This window comes from Apteryx rowi, unplaced genomic scaffold (assembly GCF_003343035.1).
Source record: "Apteryx rowi isolate R43461 unplaced genomic scaffold, aptRow1 scaffold_36, whole genome shotgun sequence".
NCBI classification, from domain to species: Eukaryota; Metazoa; Chordata; class Aves; order Apterygiformes; family Apterygidae; genus Apteryx; species Apteryx rowi.
In genome coordinates, this window is record NW_020450085.1 from 527,595 (window position 1) to 546,233 (window position 18,639).

Here is an 18,639-nt window from a genome sequence, read left to right on the forward strand (position 1 = left end):
GAAGTAACTGTTTCACGCATTTGAATAGAATGATCATTTTATACATTAATTTTAGGTGACATTTGCTGCTGGTGCTTTACTGACAAAGATTTATAAAACTTACCTAGATTTGATGCAAAAAAATGCGTAAGGAGTAGGGCTCCCAGCTTTCTTTTCCATATAACTAGTGCTCATTCCATAGCCATAGAATTGTTTTGCAGGTCCTGGAGTTTTATGCATGGGGGAGGAACAAAAAAAGGCTTTGTGCGTTTATGCTTGAAACTAAAGCTCCAGCTGCGTTCAATCCATACGGTAAACCAGTATATATATTGTTCAAGTGGTGTATAAGCTGATCTTGTCTGAAGATTAATTTGAAGAGTAAAAAGGGACAATATTCAGCTCTGAATTTAATCTCAAATATTCTGGATGGTTTGCCATCTATTCTTTAAAAATGCACATTTGAACTGGCATTAAATTTTAGGCTTTGCTGACAAACTAGTAGACATGTAAGAAAATGCATTTTCTGTCTGCCTTTATAAGTAAAATAAAAATAGAACTTGGTTCCAACCTTCCTTAGTCCAACCAAACATGACCCAGTTTTCAAGTCCTTCCCCTCGGAATCAGTAAAGGGTCACTTTCACTGAGCGGAAGTGAAAATAAATAGAAAATACAGGGTAGCATAAATTGAACTCATCCAGATGGTTCAGATTTTGTGGCATCATATGGATACAAGAGGATCAGTAAAAGGAAGAAATTTAAGGCCTTTGGATAAGACAGTGTTAAGGGACCTGATATAGCAAGATGGTTGCTTGGAGGTTTGCCATAAAGCCCTCCCTCCAGGATATAAGAGTTTGTAAAGGGGCAGAGAATACAAACCATGATTCCACACAGATCTGGTCAAAACACTTGGAAAGCTTTTGGGAAGGGGAAGAAGAGACTGGGTGAGAACTGTAACATAAATCTTTGTTATTTGCCTGAAGTTTTTTTGACTTCAGTGTCCTCAGAAGAAAGTTACCATCTCAGGCTCTCAAACTGTAATGTTATCTGCAAATAACTGGTTCATGGATCTTGTGTTTTTTGTTTTAAATCAATTTATTTTAATGTAACTGAATTAGCAGATGCCAAACAATAAAGATCCAGGATGCTGCAGAAATAGGAAGGTAATGTATAGTGAAGTTTGGGGAAAATTATTCTTAAACCTGCTCCAGGCTTTGTAGAAAATGCTGAGCCAGTGCAAGAGTTATTAAAATGGTTTGATATAAACTGCTTCCTTGTAAAAATTAAGTATATTTTCAGAATGTAAAAGCAGTCTCCGTTTCTTGTTAATGCACTTTAACCTACTGCAGAATGTACTACTCCCACTTCCTCACCTGTCTTCCTTATTACTGTGTGGGTATCTGTCTTCTGCTTTGTCTACGGTAAACATTTTTCTTGGCCTAGGGACTTAACAAAAGTAAACTTTAAAAGTAAAGGATCATTGAAGGAGCAGTCGGGTGAAATGGAATCAAAACAGTGCCAGCGAGCAGGTGGTGGTGAGTAGGTGGTTTCATGCATTTCATGGGTCTTTGACATGCAGTTCTAGGCCAAATAAGTGCATAAAAATCAATTTGTCATATCTTGCTGTCTTAAATCGAATATAAAATAGGAAAGTAAAGCCAGAGGGGCATGATATAATCTGCAAGAGAGATGGGAGGGCGAGAGAAAAGCTGTGGAATCGCTGTCCTTGGTGGTGTTCAAAATTCAGCCGAACGAGGCTCTGAGCAGCCTGTGTGACCTGCGGGTCTGGCCCTGCCTGGAGGCGGAGGTTACATGGGCGACCTCCAAAAGCTCTTTCCAACCTAAATTGCGCTATTACTCTATACCCCATGAATTCTATACTGCTAGTTGCAATTGTGTTTTCTTTACAAAACTGCAGTAAAGATATGATGGCAAATTAGTAGTGCCTTGCCATTTATGTTAAAAGCTGGAAAATCAAATCTGTAGTACAGGTGCTTGGTGGAAACCCATTTAAAAGTGTATTCAACTGAGTTAGATTGTCTTGCTGTTTTTTCTTGGGCCTGAGACAAATAACTCTTTGTGGGAACTCTTCAGTTTCTCCAATTCAGACTAACAGAAAGCTAAAGAATGGGAAGACAGAAAAAACATGATGTGCGGACTTGCAGATTTTTAAAGTCTCACTTGGGGATTCTTTTTGGTCAAAGGTCAGGGGTAGAGGATTCGTTTGATTACGGAAGTGACAAGGGGAGGGGACATTTATATTGTTTATATTTTTCCTTACGGAATGGATCAGAATGGATGAAATTTCCTAAATTGTGGAGCTAGTGTGAAAGAGTTGATAATCAACAGACTGTAATTGCACCACTGCAGTTTGCCGAAGCATTTGCTAGAAAGAGCAATTCCACTAGAACATCATCAGCGCCCCATCTCAGCGCTGTGCAGGCTCTTCAGAGCTGCTGCACATCCTGCAGTGCCATGTGTGCACATCTGGCACACTACAACTAGTGTTAATTTAACAATACGAAAATGCTTGCAAATCATGATCGGAAGTAGTAGTAACTGTGGCACTGCGTGCTAAGGGGTAAGTATTTTCTCGTGGTTAAAACCTAAGATTGGAAACGTAGGTTCTGCAGCTTCCCCCAGCGCACCCACGCACGCCGCTTTCCCTGAGGTGCGTGGCCCTGCTTCCCAGGCTCACAAAGCATCCAGAGCATCTTTTGACAACTCTGTGAAGATGGAGCTTGTGATAGAAATGTTCAGCGCTTCAGACTTGCACTTCTGTTGCCTTGAGTCACTTTTCCTGAATCCTAGTAGGCCTTTCTGCATTTGTGTGATGACTGGTTAATTCAGATGCCAGGGACAGGATTGGGACCAGAGTTCCCAAACTGTGCCATACCTCCTAATCAGAGGAGCAGGTATAATCCCTTTTTACCCTTTCTTCAGTCTCTGCACCTCAGCTTCTGGTGTAAAATCCCAACAGAGGTAGTGTTGTATGGCCTAGCCCCAAAGAGTGGTCTGAAATGCCTAGGAAAGGTGATGCTTTGAGGTGAGGCTGTGCATGCCCTGCAGGCGGAGGATTTTCACTGTCATTGAGTTTTTATACGAATTTGCCTCTCTTCTTCCTTGCTTTGCTTTTAATGTGTTTTAAGAGAGTAGAGACAGAGCTGTGCTCCCTTCTGGAAGGGGAAGTAAAGGGCTTCAGTAGGCTTCAGGAGCTGCTGCCTAAAAAAGTTTGCTTGCCGTTGAAAGTGGGTAATCAGCACAAACTGGGACTTTGTGAGCCATGCTTCCTTTTGCCTGTCAGCTAAATTTCCTTCAGCAGCAGCAGCAAATTACACCACAGTCCACAAAACTCAGGCATCAACCAGAATTTATTGCTGTTAAGGCTTTGAGAGGATCCATAACGGTTTGCGTGGCGAGGATGTTTGTGAAGCTCGGAGGGACCCCTGTGGGCATCTGCAGTGCAGGGGAGTTTGTGGCACCCTGCTTCCATCCCGGGTATTTTATATAGGTATAGTCAGTAATAAGCTCTGGGTATGGAAGACTTCAAAATGCTGCAGTGGTGCTTAGCATCTAGCCAGGCATCTAGGGGATTAGTTTTTGTTTTGTTTTATTTTTAACATTCATCCAGCGGTAGCTCAAAGGAAGGTGCTTAACTGCAGGACTGCCAGTGTGTCTGTGCTGCACATAAAATGGAATATCTCCCGATGGCCTGAAGGGCCTGATCCCTCCCCAAATTATCAATTTTTGGTGACCTTTAGTCTCATGGACTTCCATGGGCTCTACACTGACCTATCAGTGTGAGGTAGGAGCTCCTAAATAGCACGATACAGGTTTTGTTAGTCCAAATAGTTTAGTTTAAAATGATGCTGTTAAATAGTAAGTTTTTTAATATCCAAGTTATATTCTGTGTTTTTTTTCTGGGAAGTTTTGTTTTGTGAACATTTAAAGATGGATAATGATGAAGCTAATAAAATATGGACATCTTTATACTACCAAGTAGGATTCTAGTGGGGATAATATCTTGTAAAGGCTATAGCTTAACTATTAGAATTCACTTCTGACTTGAAGTAGAAAAAAAGTCCTAAAAAGATTAACAATAAACAACTTGGAAGAGTAAATGAAGCTAGCTAGCTTTGTGTGTGTGTGTGTATGTATATGAATTTACTACTTGGTGATAGTCAGAAGTGTGGGGAGAGGCATAGGCACCTGAAAGTGCTTGAAAGATGGATGCACTATAAAGGGGAAAAAACAAAGTAGGAGTATCTCACGAATTGGATGAATTCCTCAAAATAAGTCTTTGGTTTTATTTATTTATTTATTTATTTATTAGGACTTGGGAAAACCTTAATAGCAAGGTTAATGTAGTTTCTTAATGAAGGTGGTCTGAGTCAATTTACCTTACATCAATTGCAAGCTGAAGAGCTTGTGTGACCCATTTGCCAGGGATCAGCTTATTTACAGTAACTTGTTGAATTTCTGAGCTGGAATATAAAATATCCTTTCAATAAACTGATGGAATAAAATTTCTTGAATCATTTCAGTCGTATCTAGGCAAAAAAAAATCATAAATCCACATGTGGATTTTGAGAAAAACAACTGAGTTAATGCCAAATGTGAGCAAAGCAGCATATCTGACAAACCTTGACAACTAAATTTGAACTATTGATTACGTTCCTTCCGAGCTGTGCCTGCTGTAGCAGGCTAGATTAGAGATGGTGTCACGGTGGGAGGAATTTTATTATTCTGTTGCTTAGGTAATCCTACCAGGAAGAGACTGGGAGGCAGGGGAAATTGGGAGAGCCAGGCTGGGCGTGATGGTGGAATTTTCTGTTTAAAACCTACTTGCAAATCTCTTGACCAGGCTTCCGTAGTTGAAAAATGTTTCACATACAAAATATGAAAGTGCTGTTCCAGCTGAGAATGAGTTTTGGTTTTTTTAAACACTTTGCAGAATCCATTTCTGAGTACAGAAGCATGTATTGCAGATTTTTCTTATTATCTTTGTTTTCCTGTGGGAAGACACCACGCAGGCTGGTGTAATGCAACTTTCATTGAGAACTGTAACTGTGGAATAAACCTTGATCTTTTCAGGAAATATTTCTGTAGAGAACTTTATTTTCTTCCAAACAAAAGTGAATACAGATTTCTTTTTCAGTTGGTGATTTAATATTGTGTGTCTGTCTGTTACTTGGAATAGATGAAACTAATACCCCTTTAGTAATAGGCGTGATGTTGGGTAGGTAAGTACTGGGCAAAAGGAGAAAAAACAGAAGCAATAGTCATCTGTTATTTCAGGCATACAGTTAAAATAGTAAATATTCTGAGGGACAGTGGAAGATTAAAGGCGATTTTTCTTTTTTTGTATCGGTGATTGGGTTGCTGAAATCCTGCGCGCCGGTAGCTCGATGCGAGTGTCCTGTCTGGTAGCATCCTGAAGACCTGGAGATGGTAAAACCACACTAGGAACTGAGAGGCTTAAACCAGGAACGGAACCAAAGCACATGTGGGACAGTGGGGATCTCTTGTTAGTTGTCCCTCAGTTAGAAATCCTAATTGTAAAATGAGCTTATATAATAAAGGTGTGATTGCCATTACCTGGGCCTGTTGTACCGAGGCAATTGCATATGTGACTTTAGCTTTCAAAAGCAGAATTAATGTACACCGCGGGAAGCCTGGCCCGTGAACGCCTGCCGGAAGGTATTCTGCTCGCTACTCTGAGGAGGTTCAGTGAACCGGGAAAAAGCATGTATAAATCTCTCTCTTAAATCATGTATCACAGCAATTTTAAGTGCCTAAAATTAAATACCTAAATATGCTGCCTGGATTTCAGAACTCCCAAAGCCCCCATTAAAGAAATTAGTTTAAATGGAGAGAAGGTTCCAGTAACACTTAGAAGGGACAAAGTTATGTGAATTGCAGTTGCCAATAATTTTGGCTTTGGTCCTAAAATGAAGGCTGATATTGTGCTGACCAGGAAATATTGTCTGCTAATTCTGAGAAATGTCACCTGGACTGTCTTGTTTCCCCTTGATGCTTGCTTTCTTAGTATTGGATGGAGGAGGAAGAAAGGACTTGTAATTAGCAGTTAACCTTTCAAAATTTCAGCTTTAGCTGCATAAAATGCATAACCTGTGCCAATAGCAGTGGTGGCTAGTACAGGGTGATATCATTTGTGTTAGGTGGATGAGGAATATTGAGTGGTTTGGCATACACCTAATTAGCACTTATTACACGGTGTTGTTCCTACTGATTTGGATATTTTAGTAGCCTGTTAGTCTTTTTCCCTGAAGAAAACCAGACGCAAGTAAAATTGCTTTGTTAAAGTAAGAATGAGATGAGTTTTATCTCTGAAGAAATGGTGTTATCATAAAAGTTTGTCTCCCACAGGCAACGTTTTCCATTAAGAGTGAAAGATTTAACAAATGTCTGTTACCGAAGAATGGGATTTCTTCTGATAATAGACAGACGATGAGTTCCAGGTACACTCATATTCGCAAGTTTTTTACAGAACATATACATGAATTTTTTTTTTTTTTTTAATGTGATACCGTACAAACTCCACTATATCTTTTATGGCATTTTTCTAAGCATCTTGCTTTTCTAATCTTGGCTCTCGTTGTGCTCACCCTGTGTCTGCCAACAGTGTAAGGGGATTCAGATGGTTCTTTGATCAGACTGCAAAACTTCCTAAAGCACAGCTTACTTTCAGAAATAAATAGCAAAGTCCAAAATGCCATTTCCTCCTCTCCTTGTTTATGTCGTTTGATCAGAGATACATGGAAATGTAGGGAGAGATGCTGGCTAACAAGGATATTGTGGTTTTGTGAAAATATCAGCCTCGCTTTGTTTTTTCCCTTCTTTTCCTCCTGAGGCATGTTCAAGATGCCGGTTTCACTTCAGTATTGCTAGAATTGTAACTTCATGCATAACTGATAGATTACTTTTTTTTTTTTTTTTTGGTCATCCCCTTCCTCATTTAAGTGACTTGATTGTGTTTAAGAGTTTAATGCCTGTTGCAGACAGGTGATCCCCTTTTATCCTCATATTACCTTGTATATGTGTGCTATGGTCCCATCGATTGACCTTGGGGGGGAGAGAGAACTTCATTCTTTATATAATTTCGGTTATTAAAAAATGTACAGCATGATTGCTAGCTGTATCTGGGGACGGTCTAAGAGATTTAACAAGTGGATTTAAACGATATGTATTTGAGATAATATCACATGTCGATGGCTCTAATAGTTGTCATGTGATAATGCTCTCGGTAGTTACTTGCATAAAGCACTGTAGCTGTAGTGTTGACTGTAACGAAGATTGCTTGGCCTTTTCTGTAGTAAGACTGAATATTCAGTCACTTAAAACTTTGACAACATTTTGTCATAATATTTTCCATGTTGTATGAGCATGTTATTAGTTTTCTTAAAAAAAAAAAAAAAAAAAAAGTTAGCCATTAGAAAAGAAGAGCATGATACTAGGAGAAAATAAATTTTGTCCACACTAAATTGTGGCCTCTACTAGAAAGTTTTAGCTTCTATTGTTTTAGCATGTATTTGACAATTTTGCAAATTATGGCCTTTATGTAGATGATCTACGTGTCACCTCATTACATTAAAACTGGCCAAGTCTAAAGCAGTTTGAAGAGTAACAGATAGTTTGTAGTCAATGAAGCCTTGCTCTACCAATGCTTTTTCCACAGAACCTGCTCTATCCTCATAGTTTAATTTAGTCCCAGGCCTGCATTTTGCCATACTTTCAAGCTGGCACTGTGGTGCTTGAATTTCTTATGGGCTTGTCTCTGTAATTCCTTTGTTCTTTACAAAAGCTCTGCGAATGAGACAAAGGGTCTCATTTTATGCACTGAGTCATAGAAAAATAGAAGCTGTGCACCCAACCTGACGTTCGTAGAGCATCTGTATTGCACCGCTTACGAAAAGCACATCCTTCTGCACTGCGGCTGCAACGACGGGCCCCAGCACATACACAAACACGTGCACTGCCTGGTGGGCTCATAAAAAGCCTGCCCAGAAAACAAGCGGATACCTGTAAAAATACAGCTTGAGGAACATGTCTTTGTGTCAGGTAAGAATTTTTATGACAGAAACAGAAATAGAATGAAGCTGGATGACATTCATCTACTGTTTTTGAGGTCATCCTTTCTTTCTCCTCAGTCTGTCTCACTCAGTCCATACCTACCAACTTCTTAGGCCAATACCCCTTGAAATATAATACTGATTAATTCTCACTAATTCTCTCCTGTGTCTTGAATATGGAAAGCAGATGTCATTTTTGTAATTATTCTTCTCAGAATTGTAAAAAATTGTGTGTATATATATATTTTTAAAGCTCTTTGAAATATAAATAAAAAGGAGTAAACTAAATCTCTTGATTTAGGGAAAAAATGTTTTATTTATGTAACTAAACTTAATTCTAGAGTGTTTCCAGTAGGTAAAATATTTCGCATAAAATATGAAGCAAAATAATTTTTGTTTTCATTAGCTTAATGGGTGCTCTAGAATATTCATTTTGAGCTTACTTAGTTCATGAAAGGAATTGAATATGTCACTGGAACAAAATGAAAATGCTAAAAGAAATTTGTCTTTTTTTTTAATGTCCCTTTGGAGCTGATGGGACAGAATTCATTGATTTCTTGGCATTGGATGTATTGCCTTAGAGGTGGGAGGTGAATAAAGTAGCCAAGATGGCCTTAATTTAGGCTTTTCAGAATTTGAGTGCTTGGAATACTTGTTTGTAATAAGTTCACAAAACATTATTAGCAAGTTGATTTTATCAAAACTGACCTGTTTTGTAAAATGTTTTCCATCCTGCTGATAAAAAGTCTGCATGATGAGGTACAATTGTTATATAAGGAAAGAAAAGCCTAGGAAAATTCAAGACATGAGCTCTACCTGTTGTAAGGAGGAAGAATCGTCAACATCCATTCTAGGAATTTGGAGCCAACCCCCAGACACGTGTTAGCCCTCCGCACTGGCTCGAAGGCCTCTGGCTCCCGGGGAAGCTCCTTCACAGGTGCAAATTTCTCTTGCAGAGTACAAGATTGTTCTCTTTGCAAATGTGAAGCTTTTTGAGCTTTTTCCCAGATTCCTATTGCTGATTTGCCCGATATAGCAACGTGCTCCTTGTGCACTGGGATGTACTCTGCCTTACATGCCACTGTTGACTTCAGGTGGGATGTTTGGTCTATTGTGATTGATGGGATTTAATTTTTTTAAGAGTATATTCATGCTATTTCTAGTGATCAAACAATAGAAAATGAATACAGGCAAAATCAGGAAAAAGGCATTGAGTTGAGCATTGTACAAACTCATGTGAGAAACAGATGCTTGTGGGTCTGTTTTGCTTGTGCCCAACTGCAGAATTGTGTATCAGTTTACCAGTCCTTGTAAACACTATTTATACATATCCAGTGGTGTGTAGGTAGAAAGAATGGTAGATGTTTGTAAACCTTGATGCAAAACTGTAACATAGAGAAATAAGTGTTTGGGAACATGTTGTACATGGTTTTGCATTTATTTGAAATTAATGTCTAACACTATAGGAGACTCCATCTACCTCCTCGTACAGCTCTACCCAGTGGCCAAATTTGTCTCCCTGCTCAGGGATAATCAAGGCTGGATGAGAAGCCGTGGCTCCACGTCCCTGCAGTGACGGTAGGGTTCCCCAGTAGGAGCAGGTAACAACACTTTGTCACAAACTGCCCCTCAGGTGAGGGGCACACATTTCCTGTGCCTGGGGGTGACCCCAGGCAGGTAGGATCCTTCCTGCGAACCACAGCCTGTACTGGTCCACCCCAGCGTCGCTCCAAAATTTGGGTCCTTTCTTGAATCATAACTGCAGAATCATTCAGGTCGGAAAAGGCCTCATGAGGTCTCCAGTCCCAGCTCCTGCTCCAAGCAGGGTCAGCACCGAATTCAGAATGGGTTGTTCAGGGCTTTGTCCAGGTGGGTCTTGAAGACCTCCAAGGATGGGGACCGCACCTCTTTTCTGGGCCCTTGTTCCAAAGCTTAGTTATCCTCAGAATAAAAAACTTTCATTATATGAACCTCCTCTGCTTCCAGCCCTTGTCTCTTGTTTTTCTGCCGTGCACCTCCGCAAGGGGCCTTGGAGCCATTAGCTTCAGCCAGAGCTTTGTTGTTGTCTTTGCTTCACTGGCRTGAACAGAATCGTAGTGTGTAGGTATAGATGTGTGTGTTCGTGTAGCTGCGTACTCCCTTGAAACCCAGAACTGAGATGGCCCAAACAAAATGTTTTTGCATCTCAAAAATGTAAGCAAAATATGAACAATAAATTCAAAGTTGTACTGGAAGAGGCTACTGGAAAAAAGATATTGGACAGAAGATGGTATTATTTTAAGGAGATGCAGTTTGTTTCGTAACTTCAGGACTGTATAGCAGTTACTGTGTGTCCACTTCTCTGTCCTTGCTGACCTCCTGCCCTCAGCTTTTTTGCAATTTCTTAAACTCTCAGTAAAACTTCTAATACCTACAACTTTTCCCTTTCAAATAGTAACAAACTACTGTTTCTAACAAACTTTACTTTGCAAAGTTTTGACTTTTTTGTTAAAGATAGACCAACTCTTTTCCACATCATTAAATTTTAACATTTCACATTTCCAAGTATTTGGCTACTAACACAGCATTACTTTTAATGAGAAAACTCAAAGCTGATTTCTTGCCAGCTGTCACAGTTAAATAGCTTGACATTAAAAGCTATCAGAAAGAGAGAGAGGGAAGCTGTAAAATGACATTAATGGAGATATAAAATGTTTTTTAGAAAATAGATATTGCATGTTTACAGTTTCAAAGACAATAAATTACAACTGGACTATTAATTTTTTTCCCTTAACTTTAAATATGTTAAGTACGTGACAGTCATAGGAAAAGGTGATTTCTTTTGACTTTTTTAGTCCCTGTTCCCAGTTCTCTTCCCCTTCCTGTTGCAAGGCTCGGACTTGCTTGGCATTAGTGACTCTGATATTTTAGGATGATTAAACATTAAGAAATGCTGAGTTTCAAGATTTGTATTTTAAGTTGTTCATGTTAGATATAGTCTCAGTTCTTTAAAAAAAAAAAAAAAAAATCCACAGGTGCCAGTCCAACAAAAATGTAATTGAGCACAATATTAACAACTTTCAAGATGATGAATTGTTTTCCCTCTTTCTGGGGGTCCTGAAAGTACTTCACTGTTTTTTTTCTCTGGAGTCCTGTTACTAGAAAGAGATGGAACTTATTGCTGGTTTGACAAATTTTTAGAAAGGAGGGTTTATAGGGCAGTTTGGGAGATGGAGGAGTGATGTGAATGAAGGCACCAAGAARTGTGGGTTTTTTGTTTGTTTGTTTKTTTTCCCCTAAGTAATGCTTAAATTTTTGAATGATTTTTGAAAGAAGTCACATTTCTGGAAAAACTGACAYTCTCTCACACACACACATCTTTGTTATCTAATTTTTGCTAATGGGAGAAATTTTCAAACCCTTAAACCAAAACTTTAAGAAATTCAGTGGGTGTGATTAGTTGTCGCTCCTTCTGATGGTCGGGATCAGCGAGAGCACCGGGCCGCAGTCCTTCCTGCGGGAAGGCGCGGGGGGGGGTGCGAGACCCAGCAGGCAGGTGGCACGATCTCTAGTGGAAATGTTGCCGCGCAGCTTGGCGGCGGCTCCCTTCTGGGGGCAGCTCCAGGTGTTACGCAGATGCTGGTGCTACCAGGGGTGGTTCTGCTGGGTGGGCTGGTGGATGGTGCCCGTCCTCTGCTCTGGGCTCCTGGTTTTCCCCATGCTTCACCTTTCCAGTCATTTGCTAGCTTTCCGATAATTTGTCTCTTCTGGTGGTGAAGGGTACGTCGTGACTGGTGACCGCCCCGATGTTAGGGAGCTCTTACCGCGTGTACGTTGTCCCCGGCTAAGGGGGCTCGTGTCCTGGAAGCGCGGGGCGCAGGCGGTGCGAAGGAAACGCGTGCGCGGGGAGGAGCCGGAGGTGCTGCGGGCGAGGGGAGACCACCCTCTTCCTCGCAATGACCTCCTGGAAAGCTGCTTCAGCCTCTCAACCTGAGCGCCTGATATTTTCCTCTGGTGTTAGAGCCTTTTCTTTCCTTTCTTTATCAACGAAAACCCATTAATGCGATGTCTATGCGCGCTTAAACCTTTAGAGCCGGTGCTGGCTAGGGGCATGTTTTTTTTAGTCGGTGCTTACAACCGGATGCAGTTGTTGGAGGAGTCTGTTTCATGCTGCACAAGGTTTATCTGTTCTGCATATCATATACCTGGTGTAATCTCTAATTTATTTTATCCAAAAAAAAAAAACCCAGAACAACAACAAAAAAAACCCCTTACTGCCTAGTAGATTCACACCCTGCAGCGTTACATTGTTATATTCKACATGAGATTTTAGGTACAATTCATTTTTCAACATGAGTGATTGAATGAAGTCCCAGTGCTGTTTTTGGYGGACGTGACGTTAGGACATAGCTTTTGTCCGCGTAGCATAGCTTGGAGCATGGTTTGCCCTCTGCTGCGACTTCTCTGGAAAGCTTTATTCATCAAGGGCTTTAAGGCACTCTTCTGCGGTGCACAGCTTTTGAGTCCGCTGCTTTTATTTGTATGTAGGGTGAATATCCTTTTATTCATCCTTATGTAAAAACCTTCTTGTTGTGAAGTACAGATCAGAGCTTTGTAGCCTGTTGTGGTGGGAGCCGGGAAGGAGCTTTCGGGCCGTTTCGGTGCGCGAGGAGGCGGGCTGCGCGCTCGCCGCTGCCCCTGCAGCGCTTGCCCCTTGCTCGTGAAGGTGTGGATTACGGCAGGGTGAACAAACCCCGCTCCCTGCAGGCTCCCTCCTTCCCCTTCCTACTTCGGCTCTCTGTGCCCCCCAGCGCAGGGCGCGCAGCGTTTTCCACCCGCAGCCGCCCTCYGGGCACTGCATGACAAGCGCTTGCAGCCCTGGCAGAGGTCAGGATGGCGCTGCCTTTCCCAGCTCCGGGTGCGTAACCRCCGTCCTCCCCTGCCAGCCTGCGTTTCACGTTAGAGAGCATCGTCTCGGGCAGCGAGCTCCTCGGGACAGCGAGTGCTTTCTGCAGTTTCTAGCGCTCTGGCTCCTGCCTGGCTCTCCCGGGTCGGATAAAACATTTATCAGYGAGGCAAATTCTGAAAGCGGCAGCGGGGTTTGTTATCCAGCCGCTGCTTAGCACGCTGTTGGAAGACTTCTCCTCTTGTCAGACCACTTCAGCACAAAACGAGCCACCTTAAAGTGTGGTCCTTTCACTGGCGATTAATCCCTACTTCAAACGAAGGTCTATATTTAAGCGGATGACATACATAGTAGTCTGATCTTCTCAAGGAAGAATAGAGGCTTTAACAACAACGGAAACATGCTGAGTAGCAGCCTGCTAAAAATGGTACTGTCAGGAGATATTAATCCTGTCAAAACTGCGGACAGTGGTAAGTCCAGAAAAGGAACTGCCAAACCCCTTCCTTTTTTTGTCTTCCTTTTATAAAGACATAACAAGATTGAATGTTGCATCATTACAATATTGATGGGACCTTTAAACTTAGTCCTGAAAATCAGGCAACACCTCATCAGCAGCTCATCTGTCCCCCAAAATGCTGGTTGTAAAGTGCTGGCAATTCTGTTAATGGCACACAGTGATAAGGGACTAGGCATCTGGCTCCCTGTCAGCCGTCCCCTGCTTTCTTTGACATTTAAAGCATATCCCATATGTCATCTGAGGGAGGCTCAGGGCTTAGATAAACTCTTAATATTGATAGAGCAGAGACAGGGAAATTTTATTCTCCTTACAACGCTTATCCCTCAGTAAGACCAGAATGTACTTTAAAGCTTGTATTAAACATGTAATCGTATTTGTATGGATTTGTTTGTACTTAGAAATGTGCTAGTTCTACCAAAAAATTTCTCACAGCATACCTGCTATTTCTCTTTTCTATCCCAGAAATTGGCAGAGCTCTTCCAAATATAAATTAGAACAGAATTTTGAAATCTTGAATGTTCACATCCTCAAGTAATTTTATTCAGCAGATTATGGGTAGTAGAGGATTGCTAGCTGTCGATGATGAAAGAAGGTGTTTCTGAATGGGAAAAGTCTGTAAAAGAGTAAGCCAGAGCATTGCTTTAAGCTCTCTTCCTGCTCTGGTATTTTTGTATGCTTCTGTACTGCTTGCGTAGTGCAGAGATTGCGGCACTCCTTTGAAATCTCCAATTATTTGAGCCCTTGCAATTATGCGTGTTATTGATCAGCATGCTCGAGACTAGTCCCAGCACAATCAATGAGCTGTGACCCCCGGGAGGTCTCTTGTGTGCTAATTCAAAGCTCTTGGATAATTTGGGAACAATAGCATAAGCCTTTGTAGGCTGAGGATGTTTGCGGTGGAATTAATGCACTTGCTAGTTCAAACCACAGGCTTTGCAAGCCAAATGTCAGCTTAGCTCTCTGTTAAACAGTTTTCTTTAACACGTCACTAGAAACCTGTAAAATTGCAATGGCAATCTCTGTCAAATTCCAAATACAAAACCAACATTTGTTTGTTAATGATACAGAAAAGGCTTGAACAGAGAAGCCTTTCAGCGCTTCAGCATTTCCTAAGTTTCATAAATGGATGGAATAAATATAGCCTAGTAATTTAATGACTCATTCAGTGGTCTCAAGGCCGAAATTTACTGAAATGTAATGACTTACTCTTTGTAAGGCAGCATGGCATGATGGATTTTACTACTTTTCTTCCTTGAAGCTTTCTTCATTTTGTGTTTATTTTTTTCTTGGAGAACTAAATTGCACAGTAATGAGTTTTAAGAGGGAGATGGCATAGCATCGTTTTTTTCCAGACACGCACAGACTACAATGTGATTAGGATGTGAAGAAAATGCTGAAGTGAAAACTTTGCTGCTGCTATAATTTAGTCTTGATTCCTGTGTGCCTGCTGTTCTGGCAGCCTTGGTGTCAGTCTGCCTGAGTGTAAGGTGAAGACCTAACAAAAGTCAGTTGGCTGAATTTTCTAGTAGCCCCTGTGGCTAAATATACCAAGATTAGAAAATTCTCAATTCCAGTTGCACAGTATAAGAGAATTCACCTTTTCATGCACCTTTCTGGGAACTCTACTTAACAGATCCTGCTGCAAGAGTTGATAAACCAAGGGCATGTGGATTTATAGGCATGATCAGGATTCTGTTATGCTGTAGGGTCCTGAAATTTCTTTAGCATTTTTCGCTTATGGGATCATTCACGCAGCCTTGAATCAAATTGAGGCATTTAACTTTTCTGGATATATAAAATTTTTAATTTAGGCCTATTTTGTTTTTTTAAAGTTAAAAAATTCTTGGAAGTATTGTTCTTTTTCAAGTTTATTTTTGCACACTTTGCAAACAAAGTTCACACTTTAGTTGTCAGTTTTTACCACACCTGGAATAGTTAAAAGCAGTAAAATATGTTGATGAAAATATCTATCAATGTTTTCAAACCTCTTTCATCATAAAATAAGAATTCTGTCAGTTCTGTCAAAAATTCTGTCTGCACTTAACTGAAATCCAGCCAGCTCAACATCTCACTCCAGTTTCTTCAGTTTTCTCTTGCAATAAACTCTACATTCATGGAAGTTAAACCATGGAAGTACACAGTGGAAGTGAGGACCTGGCAGCCCGTTCTGAYGGGACTTCGTTTTTGGTGTCTGTACAGTTTACAGAAACTTTTCCCTGTGAAGGACGCTGCAGCGTGGCCTGGGAGTCAGCCTGCCACCCCTTCTCCAGCTGAGCCGCGCTCTTTGCGGGAGAAAAGAGATGTCTGAAAGGATGGCGAAGAGGGGAAGGGTCTTTCGGGCCTGACCTTTGGATCCTCTTAGTCCCTGGGCATAACTATAATAACCCCCCAAATGGGTTAACTCATCTCTTCATCCTAAGAGATGTRTTTCAGTTCACTTGCAATGTCAATGATTGCACTTTGCTATCACACAAGTTTTATAGTTTATAAAGTGAAGCACTTCATAAGTTAGGTGCAATAGTATGGTTAATAGCTTACATGTGCCAATATTAATGGGAGCTTTAAGTCCTGTGGGTAGGAATGTAGGTGATTACTAATTATTCCTTTATCAGAAAGCTTCAGCTTAAATTCAAGATCATAACAAGAATTAGATTACATGGTTCGGTTGCATGTTCAGTCATGAATACTGAGGTTGATTTTCCTAGGGAAGCAGTCTGCAGCGCACAGGCCAAGGTAGATGCTCTGTTGCAGAGAGACAGGGGCTGTCTGGACTTCTTTGTGGTTAAGTGATAAGTCAATTAGCTATTTATTTAACTAGATAAGCAAGAAGTTTTATGTGGAAAGTGGATGATCTGAGATGGCTGTGTTTGATTTTATAGACATTTCTTCATTTTTGATTAATGACAGGTAAAAATTATATGCCCTCTTTCTCTGTTGGATTGTCCCCAGGGTAGTTAAATGTCCTTTGTAATTATAGGAACCTGTAGCTTCTTAAAATACATGGAAGTAATTCTACTAAGTTTGCATCAGATTATGGAGAATCATCAAAAAGATAGAAGACATACAGCTTTCTTTACAAGTGCTGTAACCAAAGAACATCCTGTGATTTGTTAAAATCATGCCTCTTGAATCTACCAGCAAAAAATGTTATGATCCAGATCAAAAAAACAAAAATCTGGATTGTATCAGCTTCTTGAATTGTCTGTTATATTTTGTTGTTTGCCATCAGGTTTATAGTAGCCACTTGTTTTTTATTTTCTACAAATAAAAATGTTATTAGTCATCTTTCCTGTAAGATGGATGTCTCATTTAAATGGAGAGCACTGTAACTTTTGTATTTCTGGTATTCAGTCCACCAAGTTACCAACCATAGGCTTCTCAGACAAGTTATCCATTTAGGTACTATCTTGAATCACTGAGATCATATTTACTTACCCTGGTTCCTGACAGAATTGTGATTTAATTTGCTGATGACTTCTAGCATTTCCTTTCCTCTCTCTGAGTGCTATGATTGTGTTAACTAGTGGTCTTAGCTAGGTCTTTTATTATTTTATTGTCTTGCATTGTATTTATTTCAGGAGATATGAGAGCTGCATTGTTCTCTTGGAGGTCTGGTAGCGCAAGATTCCCCAACGTGAAAGGTTTCCCCCTATGTGGATCTCATTGTAGAAACAGTTCTGCAGTTTCTTTTTTTTAAAACTGGTAATTTTACCGAGTTATAAAATACTGCACAGCAATCAGAATGCAAAATTTCTGTCCAGTGTCAAATCAGCAATAAAATTCAGTAATCTAGGCATATCAACTAACAAAGCAATAGAGAACTTTTTTGAAAGACTTCTATATTTAAGTAGCTTTTCCATCTCTAAAAATTATGTGAAAAACAAAGATACAACAGAAAGGTTGCTCAGACTTGCAGTTATAATAATATGTGGCTACAGAAAAAAGATCTTTAATGCGTGTTCCTTTATCAAGTGCTTTTTAGGGCTGTTTCTAGTTCTGTGGCCTTCCTGATGGATTATCCTGGAATGTATGTTAAATAATAGGTTGCGCGAGGACCTTTGCAAGGTCACCCTGACAGGTAGAGTCTAATTTCACGCACCRCTAGCCGATTAGTTCAATAGAGTTGGGTATTTAGCATATAGAAAAATCTATTCCTCCTCCCCAAAAGAGGAATTTGCAGCATTTATTGGGGCTAACATTTACAATTAGAAACAGTTTATCAAAGCTTTCATAAAATATATATGTGTTTTTGCAAATCAAGTTTTCCGCACAGTCAAGCTTCTACTTAATTGCTCTACAGAGAAAATGCCAATAAACCAGAAAGTATAAAAGTAAGAGATGTCTCACAATAAGGCTTGTTCATCTTTGAGAAGAGTAACCAGTTCTACACCAGGAGCCCAGTTCTGCCAGCAGTTGCTCTGTGAAACGACTAGTATGATTTTTTTTTTCCCCAAGATACATGATAAAAGCTGTAGTGATATAGAAAAACTTCCACTTATTTTTGCACCTAAGTATATATACTTTCAGTTGCTCATTTGGTGTGTAAATCAGCCTTCAGCAGTATTATGTAGATTTACAGCTTTTATGGATATGGCTCACAACATGCACACTTGAAATAGTGAATACACTGGGCTGGCTATGGGAGTTTAATACAGTTAAAGATTATTCCAAAAAGTGCAATTTGATTATATGAATTATTTTTGGGAAGGGAGGAAGGTAAGAAAAGGTGCTGAATTAATCTTGATATAACCCAGCAAGAGACTAATGTATGGGTACCTGATTTGCATCCATAGTTTGTTCTGCTAGTTGGAAAACCCACGCTGGAGGGTTATGGAAATGTTCAGTGCTTGTAGGAATGCATAAATCTAACGTACATATGAGTTTTATTCAGAAGTACCTCTGTGTCAAGCATTGCTGGCAGGCTAACGTGTTCCTGGTGGGTGAGCAGTATTTTCTTCAAGATGCTTTAAAGCAAAGGTGTCGTCTAAGCCACTAATCCTGCCTTTCTCCATACTGCAGCACATACTGATTAAAGGTAGAAACATCCGTTGGAATGAAGTTTCCTGAGGGTTAACCCTTGATTCAGTTAGCAGCGTGAAGATTGCCACCCTGGGAGGATGTGTGGTTTGAACTTGTAATTTACTTCTTGCAGAAGACTTTCCGGAAGT